Source organism: Schistocerca americana, chromosome 1 (assembly GCF_021461395.2).
Source record: "Schistocerca americana isolate TAMUIC-IGC-003095 chromosome 1, iqSchAmer2.1, whole genome shotgun sequence".
NCBI classification, from domain to species: Eukaryota; Metazoa; Arthropoda; class Insecta; order Orthoptera; family Acrididae; genus Schistocerca; species Schistocerca americana.
The window spans coordinates 738846770-738865011 of record NC_060119.1 but is presented as its reverse complement, the minus strand read 5'-3'; the positions used below and the strand labels follow the sequence as shown (position 1 = coordinate 738865011).

Below are 18242 nucleotides of genomic sequence, written 5' to 3'. Positions count from 1 at the left end.
ATTGTTACGTCGTGTCCATCTCAGAATTCGGTGCACCTTACCAATTTCTTTCATAATTTCCGAAATGCCCTGTGTTATTATTTTGTGGCTTTTCCATATCTGTATGTCCCTCTTCCCGTATTGGAGCGCGAGTATCCTCTGAAATATGTAATTCTTGTATTACTTTTTCCAACTGATCTTGTACTTCCCAAATTTACCTTTTGTGTTGCATATTAGTTTGATTCTGATTTTGTTTGAATCTTCTAGCCGGCCGTCGTGGCCGAGCGCTTCAGTCTGGAACCGCGCGACCGCTACGGTCGCAGGTTCTAATCCTGCCTCGGGCATGGATGTGTGTGATGTCCTTAGGTTAGTTAGATTTAAGTAGTTCTATGTTCTTGGGGACTGATGACCTCAGATATTAAGTCCCATAGTGCTCAGAGCCTTTTGAACCATTTCTTGAATTTTCTAATTTGTTCATACTCTTCTGTGTCAGTAAAGGCTACTGGTCTTATGTTATTCAGATCATCATCTACCTTCGTAGATAAGTTGGTGAACTGATCCGAAAGTTTGGCTACTTTCTCCGATAATGAACTGATTTCCTCAGTGTGTTTTTCTGAACCAAATTTCAGAGTATCCATTTCTGTTGAAAGCGTATCTGCTGTGTCCTTTAAGTTTCCTTGAGTTTTTGCAAGTTGCGTAACCGAATCGGTAGATGCAACTGAGTCAATTGTAGCTTACAAGGTGTCATGATTTTCATGAACAATAGTTTGCAGTTCTTTCATGGCTGCTTCGTGATTGTGTTATGCATTTTCATGACGCGAAAAAATAGGTTTAAAATGCTCACAAAGTTATGTTTTTACGTCATTACAGACTTTTTGACATTTCGATTCGATTTTAAGTAGCTCAGTAGTTAAACCTTTACGTTTTTGTTCAAGCGTTTGCTCAATTGTGTTTAACTCTTGAAGGTTTTGTTCTATTGTGTCTAACTTTTGTAGTTCTTGCTGTGTTCGTTCCTGATTTTGTTCCATTGCGTCTAACTTTTGTAGCTGTTGTTGTGTTCGTTCCTGATTTTGTTCCATTCGTTGCATGAATTACAATGACAATGTATTAGTGTCTGGTAAACTTCTACGTTATTTGATTTTCAAACAGCTGAGCAAAACTCAACGTACTCAAACAGTTTTCTCTTTACTTATTCTGATCATCACTAAACTGACGCACAATATATTTAGCGCAACTCAAATCTGACTTTCACTAATCTCTATAAAAGAATGGCCCTGACTAACAATAACCTATACGTTTCATGAATCACTTACCTCACAAAAATCTTCGTTACTCCAACTACTGCAATCCAGCGAGCGCCAATACTGCCAGCTAAATAAAAGACTCTAACTACTGAAGGCACTAACTACTGATAGTCATAGTTAGCAAATGAAAGATTTTCATAGAGAACAAACAATGTATTTACCTCCATAATTTTCAGAAGTCATTATATTAATCTATCAATTCATGTCAACCATCTTTACAAATGTCCTTTTTCTGGTGGACACACGTCCAGATCGTCCGCTTATAGTAACCTCTCAAAACTCTGGGATCTCTCTCTCCACATCCACCACTGCAGGTGGCTCACCTCCAACTGCACAACGCTACGCGCTGTTCACATCCAACTGCCCAACACTACAATAGCGAATATTCCAACAATGCCCACTAGGCACAGACTGCACACAGCGCAGTCAGTGATTTTCATTCAGAGCGCTACGTGGCGTTACCAACATAAAAACTTAAACAGCCTACTTACAGTGCATACTTTTGTTGATCCATTGTGCCTCCCGCAATGACGAGATCATCCAGGAAATGACCATCGACCTGGTCCTTTTGACGATTTGCTTTCAGATGTTTCACGCCGTACAAGCCAATGGCCTTCTGTCTGATGGAGCATAAAACGTGATTCATCTGGAAAGGACACATGTCGCCAGTTAGTGCACGTCCAGTTGTGGTACTGGCCTCCGTCACCAATGAACTAGGTGCCTGCTGCAGGGGCCACACGCAGCAACGTTCGCAGAACTGTCGTCGAGGAGACAGTGTTTTGTTAGCTTCTCGGTTCTTCTGGGCAGTTGCTTGCTCAGCAGCTGCACGTCCATTCTCCGTACTCACCTCTGCAGCCGTCGTTGATCCCTGTCATCTATGGCTTGTGGTGCACCATAGTTGCATCATAGTTGTCATGCACTCTATACTTAAACCACAGTGAACGTTAACGGTTTACAGAACTTAGCCATTTCGGAAATGCTACCACTCTTGGCCCGAAAGCCAGTGATCATGCACTTTTGAGAATCAGATAAATCGCTACGTTTCCGCATTACGACAACGACTGCACTGTTGTCCACGTCCCCTCGACACGTTTTATAAATCCTCCACTGTTAGTGATGCCCCCTGCCGTCTGTGAGTGGTTATTGCACGTTGACGTCGAACATAGGTGGTGGTCACACTAATGTGACTGGACCGTGTATTTTGAGAATATGATATTATCTCATTTATTTATCCATTCTGTCTTATGACAACTCTTATACGTAGTATTTCTAAATTTACTTATTTGTCTCTTCTCTCAACCTTGCTATTCTTCTCACAAACCTCGTTTCTGTTGTCTAGAACTTCCCTTTTCTTTAAAACTCAGACTTAACTTTGGTACTTCAGAGCACGAGTAGCCATGTTTAGTATAGTTTAATCATTGTCTCTCTGTTCTTACGCATTGTTTAATTTCTCCGAAGTGAGCAGTTACAGAAACTAAAACTTCGTACATTTTTCCGGCGATTTTTTTCCTGTAATGAAAAGGGGTGTTCTACAAATCTTCTTTGTATTTGTTTTTTCCTACTTGTACTATGTGCCATTTAGTAGATTCTGGTCTTCTAAATACCAGTATTCTGGTGATGTTAGTTCAGATTTCAGGATTTTGCACCATAGCTGCAATGTGGCATTTATGAGCAACTGTTCGTAAGTATCTTCACTGACACTCGTGGCGATTATCGCCTGGTCTTCAACAAATAAAAGTCGCTACATATTTAGTGATGCATGTATCGTATGAGTAGTTCTTAATCTTCTGTATCCATTTCTGGTACCATCGAGCTAAAAACCTTTACAAAGGAAATGTTTCCCTCTGGAGGCTATTTTCTGTTTAAACTGTATCGAAAGAAAACTAAAAGAGAACTGAAGGTAAGCATCTGAGAAACAGATACCAACGTTGCAACTAACAAATCGCAGTGATGATAAGAATGACAATACGAATACATAGAACTATTAAATGGAAAGAGAGAAAGAACAATAAGGGTGTAACGTACAGTCGATGACAGGGTCATCAGAGATGTAGCATCAGAGATGTAGGATGGGGAAGAAAATCAGTCGTGTCATTTTCAGAGGAACCATATACAGGGTGTTACAAAAAGGTACGACCAAACTTTAAGGAAACATTCCTCACACACAAACAAAGAAAAGAGAATCCCTCTGATCAATGGGATTCGAACCCGGGACCCTCGCTACAACTTTCTCACGCTCATCCAACTCACCCACGACTGCCCCACTTTTTAAGTGCTCATAGAGACACTTTTCCTGCGCTCTGGTGGTTCTTGTGTTTCTTTTAATTGACGTTTACGCCCGTTCTGCTAGACAACAGCAAATAGTACGAACTAAATCGGAGTTTTGGTTGGTACCGTAACAACATATAACGTTTGGTACAGATCTGAGTGTCTGACACCTGGAGGTTCGGATTTTAGTCAGGACGGGAATTTGAAGTCCGCTCTTCACCCGTTCAAGCGGAGTTGCTGTAAGCACTGTGCCAGCTCGTTCGGTATACTTGCTCCTGCATTGCGCAAGTGTTAGCTTTCATAATACACGTGTATAGTGTAGGATTTCAACGCACGGCGTGTTTGCCGTTGTGGACATGCGTGTGTGTCAGGTAACTGCTGCTAACTTACAAACCGATTCCTGAGAGGCCACTAGCTCTGCGTCTCAATACGACAGTTAACCACAATGGTACACCGCGAATAACGTTGACCTATACATGCACGGGTTGTCCCAAAATGATATTTACAACTTTGATCACACATATTTTAGAAATGAGGATAGAAAGGTGAGGCTTCCTTCGCAATATTCACACACACACACACACACACACACACACACACACACATACACACACAAAGACACACTTACGAACCTAAAGTTTTTCGTTTTGTTTTTGCAGATTAGTTATTGACGAAATGGCCACCTCCCAGCAGACGATACTTTGTGAGGAATGGTTTATAGATACATTCACGTTCAGCAGAGCTTCCAGACACGTTACGAAGGCACACCGCCATTACGTGGAATCTGCAAGTGTCACGAAGAGAACGGGTTCTGGGCGTCCGAAGGCAAATGATGCTGCTGTGGAACGCTGCGACAGGCATTTCTCTGGAGCCCAACCGAATCAATCCAGCGTCTCGACAATTGCAGCTACCATCAATCACGGTGCACAGTGTGCTACACGAGACACTGAAGCTTCATTCCTATAAGGTGGAGCTGCTGCATACACTTCAACCTGATGACAGGGCAGAGTGCAGAGCATATGCACCTGAGATTCTGAGTCTTATCAACAATGACACAGATTATCTGAAAAAGGTGATGGTTCAAATGGCTCTGAGCACTATGGGACTTAACATCTGAGGTCATCAGTCCCCTAGAACTTAGAACTACTTAAACCTAACTAACTTAAGGACATCATACACATCCATACCCGAGGCAGGATTCGAACCTGCGACCGTAGCGGTCGCGCGGTTCCATACTGAAGAGCCTAGAACCGCTCGGCCACAACGGCCGGCTTGGATCAAAAGTATCGGGACAAAAAGGGTATGTTCATGGACTAAATTTACTTTCATGTGTCCAGGAAGATGAGCCGACGCAATGTGAGGATCTGGAGCTCTGAGAATCCACACGTCAGAATGGAAATTGTGCACGACAGTCCAAAGGTACACGTGTGTTGCATTCTGGTTCATGGACGTGTGGTGGAACACTTTTTCTTTGCAGAGTGTCAACAGCCTCGACTGTTTATCTGGACGTGATGGAATATTTCCGCACGTTAAAGAACTGGAAGGCGACATCATGCTGCAGCAGAACGGAGCCCCTCCCCACTGGACCCGGATCGTTGGGAAGTCTTTGGACGAAATGTTTCCAGGAATCTGGATTGGCATAGGAGAACCCATTTCGTGGTCCCCAAGGTGTCCGAAGATAACCCCATTACATTTTTTTCCCCTTCTGTCTTTGTGAAGGATGCTGTCCACCAGACGCCGGTGTGCGACCTGCAGGACCTGCGAGTTCCCATCAGAGCAGCAGTTGCACACGATGGTGCTGACGATGAACTGTGTTAAAAGGCCATTAAAACTTCACGTGTGTTTGAACATTTTGCATCAAACCACGCATTTCTACCTATCACCGTTTCCGAAACATATGTGATCAAAGTTGCAAAGATTACTTTGAAACATTCTGTATATTTCCTCCAATAAACTGTCGTTTCTGCTCGCTGCATATCGTCGATGATAATGATAATCAAATTCAGAGCTACATAAAGAATCTTGGAGTAATGAATTTCTGTAAGGTTATCCACTTAGACAAGAATATTGAGCAAGGGTGTTCAGTTACAGCACGTCAGACTTACACCTACTTGATTATTTTGCAACTCACAATATAGTTTCTTGCAGAGGGTTCATAGAACCACTCTCAGATTATATATGAAGATAGTAACTGTTCTCGAAAGAACAGATACCATTGATGACCGTGCAGCTTCACTAGAACAAATGATAATTGATTGAAACCCTCCGCTGCCGACAGGTGTTGTTGACATACCTTGATAAGGACAACCACCGAGGACACAGGTGGATATTACGTATGTAGATTGAGGACAGTTGGGAATGTGGGTCTAACGGGAGGCGTGCAAGGGATAAATCCCTGCAGTCGCACTATTTATCAGTGACCTCGGTGGCTCAGATGGATAGAGCGTATGCTATGTAAGCAAGAGGTCCCGCGTTCGAGTCCCGGTTCGGACACATTTTCAGCTGTCTCCATCACGGTATATCAACAACACCTGTCGGCAGCTGAGGGTTTCAATTAATTATCATTCACTCTCAGATTATTTATCGACCGTTCCACTCTTGAATAGAATGTAGGAAAAATGAACGTCTAACTCTTCCCGTTAGGGCTATGATTTCTGTTATTTTATTACGATGGTTATTTCTACCTAAGTATCTGCGATCAAAAAAGTATTCTGGCATTCGTAGAAGAAAGTTGGTGATCGCAGTTTCTTGAAAACTTCTCACGGCAACGAATACCTTTTTTTGAATGATTTCTACTCTTAAGTCGCTTATCATATCTGTGATATTCTCATGTCTATTTTGCGATGGTTAAAATGAGTTGTCCTCTGAATTTTTTGGGATACCCTCTGTCACTCCTATCTGGTAAGGACACCACTAGTGCCGGCCGGGGTAGCCGAGCGGTTCTAGGCGCTTCAGTTTGGAACCGCGGGACCGCAGGTTCGAATCCTGCCTCGGACATGGATGTGTGAGATGTCCTTAGGTTAGTTAGGTTTAAGTAGTTCTAAGTTCTAGGGGCCTGATGACCTCAGAAGTTAAGTCTCATAGTGCTTAGAGCCATTTGAACTATTTGAACTCCACTAGTAAGCAAGGTTGTCATCAACCTGATGGTTGGATTAAATACACAGTGCTTGATTAAACATGGTCCTACTGAAAGTGATGCGTCATTGTCTTCCTCCGTTCTTTGAAATGACTTACCCACCATGTTATAGAGGGACCAACAGTTTATAATAGACGCGGTACAACTGGAAGTCCATACCGCGCAACAATATTGGAGAAGAGGACGGAAAAATCTAGTATAGGGCACCGTTCTTCTGTGTACGCAGCCTCCCTAGTAGATTTGTTGCATCCAGTAAAAGGCAATCTTTGGTTCTCCTTCCCCACATTTTCTGTATAATGGCCACCACTTAAGTTGCTCGTAAGCCATTGAGCTGAATAGACAACCTTTAAATGTGTGTGGTTTATCGTGTTTTCTGCATTCTTCTTTAACAATGTAGATCAAGCACTCGGATTCTCTTGTTTTCCTGTTTACCCAGACACAACGATTAACTTCCATATATTCTTGTGTTCAAACGTACATTATCAGAACATTTTTTTCTTAAATTAAGGCCTCTCTATGACATCAGTACACTTCCTTTAGCGAGTAATACTCTCTTTGCCTGTACTAGTTAGCTTCCGATACCCTCCTTGCCTTCGTTAGTTATGTATCACTGTGTAAGTAGGCTGTTTAGGTTTTTATGTTGGTAATGCCATGTAGCGCTCTATATGAAAATCACTGACTGTGCTGTGTGCAGTCTGTGGCTGGTTTGCATTGTTGGAATTTACTATTGTAGTGTTGGGCAGTTGGCTGTTAACAGCGCGTAGCGTTGCGCAGTTGGAGGTGAGCCGCCAGCAGTGATGGATATGGGGAGTGAGGTGGCGGAGTTTTGAGAGCGGATGATCTGGACGTGTGTCCATCAGAGAGAGTAAATTTGTAAGACAGGATGTCATGAACTGATATATATATATATATATATATAATGATTTTTGAACAGTATTAAGGTAAATACATTGTTTGTTCTCTATCAAAATCTTTCATTTGCTGACTATGCCTATCAGTAGTTAGTGCCTTCTTTTATTTAGGTGGCAGTATTGGCGCTCGCTGTATTGCAGTTGCTTGAGTAACGAAGATTTTTGTGAGGTAAGTGATTCATGAAAGGTATAGGTTATTTTTAGTCAGGGCCATTCTTTTGTAGGCATCATTGAAAGTCAGATTGCGTTGCGCTAAAAATATTGTGTGCCAGTTTAAGCACAGTCATTTATAATTTTTCTAAGGGGACGTTTCAACTGGGCTTCCAACGCAAACTGAATTCTTACACTTCATCTACTTTTATGTTAAGTTTCTCGATAATCTCGTTCCTGCTACTCCTCATTCCTTTCGCCTTTCCTATGTTTACTGTCAGTGTATACTCTGTGCCCATTAGATTGTTCATTCTGCTCATCAGTTTCTGTAGTTCTCCTTCACATTCACAGGGAAAAGCAATGTCAGCAGCTAATCTTATGATTTATATCCTTTCACGTGCCGCTTTTAATTCTGTTCCATAATCTTTATTTCATTTCCGTCGTTTCTTCTTCTATATACTGAATGAACTGTACAGGAGATTGGCTGCATCTAGTCTTCGGTAATTTTTAATCCGAGTGCTTCATGCTTTGTTTACTATTCTTGTTTTCCCTCTTGGTTCCTGTAGATATCGTACGACCATATCGCTCGTGTTTCACAATAAGGAATACCAATTTTCCTGAGAGGTTCGAATATCTTGTACCACTTTACGTTGTCGAATGCTTTATTTTGGTCGACAAATCAGACGACTGTTCTGAAGACCTCTGTTATCTCGTGCAACATCAGGACTGGTTCTATGGTAGCTTCACCCTTCCTAAAGCCAAACTGATAGCCATGTAACAGATCATCTCAATATCCTTTCCCATTCTTCTGAATATTATTACAGGCAGAAATTTGGATTCATGACCTGTCAAACTGACTGTGTGATTGTTATCACGTTTATTTGCTTTCCTTATATTCGGAGTTGTGTTCAGAAAGTCCGATTGTATGGCTTCACGTATGATCATCAAACAAGCAACCCGTTATACAGAATCTGTATTCGAGTACATCGTAGCATCAGGAATTATCAATAGCCTCTGCACCTCTGTGATGCCATTGCCTTGCTCTCAGGATCCCTAAATGAATTATATGGTAAAAATATTAGATTTGTTTTTATAAATCTTGCCCATTCCTAATTCTCAATGATCTTCCGTGACAAGCTAAAATGGCTCTGAGCACTATGGGACTTAACATTTGAGGTCGTCAGTCCCATAGACTTAGAACTACTTAAACCTAACTAACCTAAGGACAACAGACACATCCATGCCCGAGGCAGGATTCGAACCTGTGACCGTAGCAGCAGCGCGGTTCCGGACTGAGGCGCCTAGAACCGCTCGGCCACAATGGCTGGCGACAATCCAAAACTTTCTGCTAGATCGAGGCACGAACTCGGATCCCTGCCTTTCGCGGTCTGTGCGCTACCCTTCCTTTCCCGTGAAAGTAAGTCATGCATAAGTTTTGTATGTTTATTTAACCACCTTCCGGCAAGAGAACGTTGTCTCTCTTCCAACGTCTCCATTTTAGTTGACTAGTGTACCTCTGTACAACTGTAATACTAAGTATGACAGCCAATTTACATCGTCAAGTTTCCTTTGGTACTTCCTTTAGTCCAAATACTTAGGCGATACAAAAGAATATGCCTCATGCGCCTTGTACGTAGTCTCCCTTATACGAACCGTACTAGTGTAGATTTAATATGTGAAGTTTACCTTTTATTCAACTCCCATACAGCTGTTTATGTATTCAGTTCGCTTCCCATCGATTCGAAATTTTACTCGGTGATATTTCATAGAGCTATCAGTTTGTATGTAAATCGTTAATTAGTATGTTAACGGAATAGCCCCAGTTTTAGTTATCTCGCCAGATGAAAGATCCGTTCCTAGAGACTGGAAAGTTGCGCATGTCATACCAATCCATAAGATAAGAAACAGAATTGACCAGCTGAATTGTATACTCACACGAGACATTGATTTGTAGAAGCAATTTGAAACATATGCTATGTTCCATCATTATGCAATAACTCGATGGGAACGATCTTTTACACATGACCAACACGGATTCAAAAAATATCGTTCTTGTGAAACACAACTGTGTCTTTCTCCACGCCAGGTCATGAGTGCTATCGACAGTTGATTTCATATTTGTGGATTTCCCCAAGGCTTTTGACACTGTTTCTCACAAGCGACTTGTAATCCTAATGCATACATATGGAGTATCGTCTCAGCCGTACGACTGGATTCGTGATGTCCTGTCAGAATGTTCACAGTTCGTAGGAGTTGACGGAAAGTTATTTGGTGAAACTGAAGTTGTATCTTGAGTTATCCACCTAAGCGCTATAGACCCTCTGGTTTTCTTAATCTGTGTAAGGGATTTAGGAGACAATATGAGCAACCCTGGCCATGCTGTCATTCACATCATAAGATCAAAACGAGCTGCAAAATTATTTGGACAAGATACGTGCATGGTTCAAAAAGTGGCAAGTGTCCCTAAACAATAAAAGATGTAATTTTCAACATATGAGTGCTCAAAGAATTCCGATAATTTCGGTCTTTAAGGCACTGATAAGAGAAGGATTGATCTGAAAACTTAACGTGTGTGACTTCCTAAAGAGGGAAATCAATTTCTTGCACTGTATTCTTACGAAAGAATGTGTTAGAAAAGATCCAACAAAAGGGGAAGCCATAAGAAATTATCCTGTACCCAAGACATGAAAATAATTGAAAGTCTTTTTAAGCATGTGTCCTATCTATTGCTAATGTGAAAATCATCAAGAATTTAACTTGTGAAAAAGGGCAGCCCATTTTCGTGAATCCAAGAATTTGTTGTAGCATTCATCAGATTAAAGGAGAGTCCGTCAGAAAATGGTCTTATATCATCCAAATTTGAATGAACCTGTAAATATATAAAATTACAACCGGTCACTTTTTTGAAACAGTTATTTATTATTCCATGAACCGGTTTTTGAGCCTTTTCAGGCTCATCTCCAGATGGTTTTCCGGATGTTAGATATCAATTTCAAGCATAATGCTGGGTGATGGCTCAGTGACAAGAAGATGGAGCTTGAGAATTGTTTATCTGTAGATTTGGATCCAGAACTTACTTTTGCACTTACTGCTACAATATGGGCGGCTTTTTTGTTAGTATCCGTCTGCTTCCATTGTGATGGCCGGTCGCTGTGGCCGAGCGGTTCTAGGCGCTTTAGTCCAGAACCACGCTGTTGCTACGGTAGCAGGTTCGAATCCTGCCTTGGGCGTGGATGTGTGTGATGTCCTTAGGTTAGTTAGTTTTAAGTAGTTCTAAGTCTAGGGGACTGATGACCTCAGATATTCAGTCCCATAGTGCTTAGAGCCATTTGAACCATCCATTGTGATGACCAGCTGGTACCACATCACACACTTTTACATAGAATGTAATACTTAACGGATTACTCCCACCAGTTTCCCACAGACATAATATAGGCCATACGCGAGAAACACCGGGTGTACCGTGAATGGCGGGTCACGAGACAATAGGCAACCAAGAACCTGCTAAACCGACAGCACCGCAACACCAGAGGTGCCCACGCTGGCCTTGGCGTCAGGTTCCGTTATGACGTTACGACCAACTTGCAGTGGCGGGATTCGCTGGCGTCACCGAAATCAAGACTGGGATGGGAAAACTGGCACGCTCAGACTCGATGACGGTACAGCAGTTCTTGTGTCGACGCCAGCGAATCCCGCCAGAGGAAGTTGGTCGTGACGTCATAACGGAACCTGACGCCAAGATCAGCGTGTTGGCCGACGTGTTCCCACCCAACTTTCCGCCGGTAGAAGACGTCATCGACGACGAACACGTCCGTCTGGTAGACGACCGACTACTGGTCTTCATGGGTACCAGAGAAGAAGGAGACTTCATAGAAGACATATCTGAAGAAGAAGTACAGTGTCAACGCACCTCGAGCCCAGGAAAGCAGGGGTGTGTGACAACGTTGGTAACGACATACTACGGCAGCTGCCGCCACAAGCTGTTACCAAGTTAACCATGATCTTCAACACCATCACGAGGACCTGCAACTGTCCCTCTGCACGGAAACATGCGGATGTGGTAGCCATTCCTAGGGCTGCTGAAGACAAAAGGTTATCGCAAAACTACCGGCCCATCAGCCTGCTGCTTGCAGTCTCCAAGGTGTTCGGGAAGCTGTACGCCGAGTGACTGTGGCGCCACGTTAGGGATGAAGGCCTGCTCCCTGAAGAGCAGTTCGGCTTCCGCAGAGGCCACTCAACACAGCACCAACTCCTTCGCCTGGTGGAGCATGCGATGATGGCACTGGACCGACGCAAGTACCTTGGGGCGGTACTCCTTGACGTCTCCAGAGCCTTGGACAGCGTGTGGCACGACGGACTCACGTACAACTTGTGGTACATGGGTTACCAGTGTCGGACGCCCACCTGCTCAGATCGTACTTCACTGTACGCTCCGTCCACGTTCGTGGGCAGTTCACAGCACGTCCCATCAGAGCGGAAGTGCCACAGCGGACAGTCTCGGCCCCTTCTGTGCTCCATTTCCACGGCAAACGTCCCTAAGGTACCGAGGGTCGAACTTGCGCTCTACGCGGGTGACACAGCCCTTTGCGCGCGAAGCACGAACGCGCAACTGATGAGACGCGCCGGCAGCTGGCCTGCAACAGTGAGCTGGCAGCATGAACTACCAGACAACGGCCTTGCCGCAGTGGTAACAGCGGTTCCCGTCAGATCACTGAAGTTAAGCGCTGTTGGGCTGGGCTGGCACTTGGATGGGTGACCATCCGGTCTGCCGAGCGCTGTTGGCAAGCGGGGTGCACTCAGCCCTTGTGAGGCAAACTGAGGAGCTACTTGACTGAGAAGTAGAGGCTCCAGTCTCAGAAACTGACCTACGGCCGGGAGAGCGGTGTGCTGACCACATGACCCTCCATATCCGCATCCAGTGACGCCTGTGGGCTGAGGATGAAACGGCGGCCGGTCGGTACCGTTGGGCTTTCATAGCCTGTTCGGGAGGAGTTTTAGTTTTAGCATGAACTACCAAATGGCGGCTCAAATTCAGTGAGGGCTAAAGTCAGGCGGCGATTTTCAGCAGGTAGAAGATTCCGCTAGAGCTGCAGCCGCTGCCGATCATGGGAGGCCCCATAGCTTGGTCCGATATCAGCATGTATCTCGGTGTCAGACTAGACCGACGCCTTAAGTGGAAGCCACACGTCAGCGAGACGAGGATAAAGCGCTAGGAAGAATGCGCGGACTTTACCCCTGTTGAATCCCACGAGGAAGCTGCTTTCACACTGTGCCATCACACCGTACTAACAGGGCAGCAGTGCTGGAGCACGCCACCGTAGTGTGGGGAAAGGTCGTAGTCGTGTAGATCAACACACTGCAGACGATTCAAAATAAAGTGCTGAGACCTGCCGCCCGACTTCAGCGCTGCGTAGGATTGCCGGAATTCCGATGCTAAGAGATCGATTTAAGTAATTTGCTAGAAAATTTTACGCGTCTGGGCGTAATTCCGAAAACTGTCTTGTCAGTGCCCTTGGAAACCAGATGCACAGGGGAACGTCCACGAGATGGCCGGACATACTACGTGAGGAGCTGCGAACAGCCCATGCTAGGAAGAAAAAAAGTCAAGAAAGAATGCAACGAGAAAACATACGACGAAAAGAAGAAACAACATCCCCAAAAAGAAGCAGGAAAAGCAGATCCTGGCGGCACTGGCGACCCAGTGGTCTGTCCTGCGCTCGCTGGCGGCACCTGTGCTGCTACTCCGCCTGCCCCCCGAAGTCATTTCGTTGTCTAGTATCTCATTCCTCTTATTGTCCATTCTAATAGTGGGGTCCCATGCCTTGCTAAGTACACTATGTGATTAAAAGTATTCGGACAAACCCAAAAACACACGTTTTTCATATTAGGTGCATTGTGCTGCTATCTACTGCCAGGTACTCCAAATCAGCGCTCTCAATAGTCACTAGACATCGTGACATCGTGAGAGAGCAGAATGGGGCGCTCCGCTGAACTCACGGACTTCGGACGTGGTCAGGTGATTTGGTGTCACTCGTTTCATATGTCTGTACGCGAGATTTCCACACTCCTAAACATCTCTAGGTCCATTGTTTCCGATGTGATAGTGAAGTAGAAACGTGGACACGTACAGCACAAAAGCGTACAGGCCGACCTCGTCTCTTTTCTGACAGATACCGCCGACAGTTGAAGTGGGTCGTAATGTGTCATAGGCAGACATCTATCTAGATAACCGCACAGGAATTCCAAACTACATCAGGATCCACTGAAAGTACTATGACAGTTGGAGGGGAGGTGAGAAAACTTGGATTTCATGGTCGAGCGGCTGCTCATAAGCCACACATCACGCCGGTAAATAACAAATGACGCCTCGCTTGGTGTAAGGAGCGTAAACATTGGACGATTGAACAGTGGAAAAACGGTGCGTGAAGTGACGAATCACGGTACACAATGTGGTGATCCGATGGCAGAGTGAGTGAATGGCGAACGCCCGGTGAACGTCATCTGCCAGCATGTGTAGTGCCAACAGTAAAATTCGGAGACGGTGGTTTAATGGTGAAGTCGTGTTTTTCTTGGCTGGGGATTGCACCCCTTGTTGTTTTGCATGGCACTATCACAGCACAGGCTGATCTTTTAAGCACTTTTTTGGTCCCCACTGTTGAAGGGCAATTTGGGAATGGCGATTGCATCTTGCAACAAGATCGAGCACCTGCTCATAATGCACGGCCTGTGGCGGAGTGGTTGCACAACAATAACACCCCTGTACAGAGTCCTGACCTGAATCCTACTGAACACATTTGGGATGTTTTGGAACGCCGACTTCGAGCCAGACCTCACCGACCGACATCGATACCTCTCCTCAGTGCAGCACTCCGTGAAGAATGGGCTGCCATTCCGCAAGAAACCTTTCAGCACCTGATTGAACGTAAGCCTGCGAGAGTGGAAGCTGTCATCAAGGCTAAGGGTGGGCCAACACCATTTTGAATTCCAGCACTACCGATGGAGGGTGCTACGAACATGTAAGTCATTTTTCAGCCAGGTGTCCGGATACTTTTGATCACATAGTATATGCGCCAGCTATCACGATTTATCAGTGGTTCCCTTACTCGAATCTCAATAGACTCGTTAATGACACAATACCAGAATTTGGACGTCTGTGTCAGAACCTTGTAGTGGTGGGGCCGATCAGAGGGACAGGGGGAGGAAACAAAAGCGCGGCGCCCCCCCCCCCCCCCCCCCGCCCTCAATCAGTCAGTTCATTAGAGCGCCTGATGATGGGAACCTGGTTGTTTGTCGAAATATTGTGCCCGTTGGGCCCCGACACCCAAGTTCATCCGCGAACTATTTCGACATGATGTACGCCGCGAGAAGCTGAAGAAACACATCATATACTTCTATGGGAGGAGATGTATCGCAGCACGAAAAGACTTGAAAAGCTGCTCCACCAGAGAAGCCGTTTGCTGAGTGAATTTGATTTCCTATAATGTGCCGTGAATGGATGTAGTACCGAATTTCGCAAAAGTAATGCATCATATCAACTCTGCGGCACCCAGATGAATCAAGAAATATGCCAGCCTAGCCATAGTACATTTGAGAGTCGGCTTTACTCTCTGGTTCCTGGACTCGAGCAATAAAAAACTTTTCAAATTACAGCTACAGCTGGCCAACCAGTTCAACTCTTGAACGTGGGACTGGATTGATGGTGTCACGTGGAACGCAGCAGACTCCTGACAAAGAAAGGACACCGGATGGAAAACATCGAAATTCGAGGGTGTATTTGAGAGGAAGCCTCATGATGTTCCCTGAAAGCCTATCATGAATCTCACGGACAAGAAATGGAATTTTTCACCCACTCTAAATCCACACCTATCACGAATATCATCATTCAGCTGAACTGGTAGCAGCACGATTTCCCCCTGAAGCAGCTGAAGAAGTACGTCGCGAAACCTGTCGTGTTCTCACGCAAACAAAACCTATGAAACTGAACATATGTAGCAGGGAGAGGGCAATCATAAGGAAACTAAGAGAAGATCCTGACTTTGTGGTCTTACCAGCTGACAAGGGCAGCGCAACTGTGGTCTTACCTCATCAGGATTACATGGAGAAAATGCAGGGCCTGCTAGAAGACAGAGCATACCTCAAGATCGACACTGATCCTACCAAGAGGGTGGAGAGAAAGACGACGGAGCTTCTCCAAGAATGCGGATTGCCAGACGAGTTTATTAAGAAGCTAAGACACAGAGCATCAATTCCACCAACACTTTATGGACTGCCAAAGATTCACAAGGCTGGAGCCCCTTTACGTTCCACTGTCAGCAAAATTGGTGCTCCGACATACTCGCTTGCTAAATACCTAAAGGATTTGCTTAACCATTACGTGGGGAAGTTCTCGCAAGACATACGCAAATCTGTGGATTTTATTGGACGCCTCTACAACTTTAAGTTTAAAGATATCGACGTCCTTGGTTTTTCTTTTTACCAGAGTGTCTTTACAAGAATCATTAGAAGTTATTGGCCAGAATTTTTAAGCAGAGACGAACAACCTTTTTAGGCACGTCTTGACGTCGACGTACTTTCTTTTGAACGGCACCTACTACGAGCAAACTCAAGGAATGGCCACGGGGAGTCTACTTTCATCAGTTGTCGCCAGTAGCCGGCCGGGGTAGCCGAGCGGTTCTAGGCGCTACAGTCTGGAACTGCGTGACCGCTACGGTCGCAGGTTTGAATCCTGCCTCGGGCATGGGTGTGTGTTGCATGTCCTTACGTTAGTTAGGTTTAAGTAGTTCTAAGTTCTACGGGACTGATGACCTCCGAAGTTAAGTCCCGTAGTGCTCAGAGCCATTTTTGTCGCCAATATGTACATGGAACATTTCGAAGAGGAAGCTCTGGAGTCAGCAGAAAGGAAACCTATCTGTTCTTGCGGTATGTACATGATACATTCGTCACATGGCCACATCGAAGAGACAAGCTTATTGATTCCCTTACACATCCCAGTTCCATAAACCAGAATATTAAATTCACCATGGAAGTCGAGGTAGATGGAGTGCTCCCCTTTCTGGATGTTCTGGTCATAAGAAGAGCAGACGGCACTTTGGGCCACAGTGTGCACCGGAAGAAGACGCACACCGACCTATACTTACATGCTGACAACTGCCACCACCCGGCTCAGAGGAATGGCGAGCTCAAAGCATTGGTACACAGGGCTCGCGCAATCTTTGACAACGAAAGTATTAACGAAGAACATGAACATCTAAGGGCTTTTTCGCGGAAGAATGGCTACAAGGAGTGGCAAATTAGGAGAGCCCTGCGTTCTACACCCTCTTGACGTTCTTCCGACCACCACCCAAAACACAAGCACTACTTGATGGTGTGGATGATGACCTTGGACTACGAAAATTCCGGGTCTATCAGATACACTGCCAATGTGGAAAGACTTAGATAGGTCAGACGGTGCATGCTGTCGAAGATCGTTGCCGAGAACACGAACGCCATATCAGACTGAAGCAGCCTAACAATCCGGCAGTCGCAATATATTAACTGACGGAATTGTTTGGAAAGGATGATAACCACACCAAGGTTCTGACACAGACATAAAAATTCTGGTACTGTGTCGTGAAGGAATCTATTGAAATTCGAGTAAGGGAACCGTTGATAAATCGTGATATCTGGTACATACTTAGGAAGGCACGGGACCCCGCCATTAGAATAATCAATAGGAGGAATGAGATACTAGACAACGAACTGACTTCGGTGGTAAGCAGAGAAACAGCAAAGGCCCCGTTAGCTCTCGCGCATAGCCTCGAACGTAGGACAGAACACTGGGTCGGTGGGAGCCGTGGGGCTAGGGATTGCTGCGCATGGACTACCGATGGAGAGGCCGATGAGAGGGAGAGGGGGAGGGGGAGGAGATAAAAGCGCAGAGTCCCCCCCCCCCCCTCCCTCCATCAGTCAATTCATCAGCGCCCCTGATGACGGCAACGTGGTAGTTTGCCGAAATATTGTGCCCGTTGGCCCCCGACATCCACCAGTTCACTCATGAACTATTTCGACAAATTAATTGATTACTTATGGGCTTGCGGTGCAAGAAAGTGCTTTGGTAACACGTAGGAGAGCATCGCCTTTAATAATTCAATGAGGAAGGTAGCAGAAAGAATAAAACTTATAATCTATGCCAGACAGCAAAGTTGCAAATGCTACTAGTAAATTGGATCTGTAAGGTCTAGTACCGAAGGCAGCTGGAAATTTTGTGAGCAAGCTAGTGGTATTAGAAACTTTAAATCGGCGGCGCTCTGATTCACAGTAGACTGTCGATCGCCCCGTATGACTGCGGACGCTATGTGACGTCTGGTCCTCAAATTTTTCTTGTCGTCGTGTGTGGCCACCAATTATATCCTACATTGTGAGCAATATGGAGTTTTTATGGCTCATGTAAACGTACCTTAATAGAATGCTCATGTATCGTCTACATTCATGCCATTCTCTGCATCCAGTCAAAAT

General features: G+C 45.0%; 1 pseudogene; it reads left to right on the top strand.

Moving 5' to 3' along the window:
* Positions 1–12414: 12414 nt before the first annotated feature.
* Positions 12415–12532, top strand: LOC124556128 (annotated as a pseudogene).
* The last annotated feature ends 5710 nt before the right edge of the window (positions 12533–18242 follow it).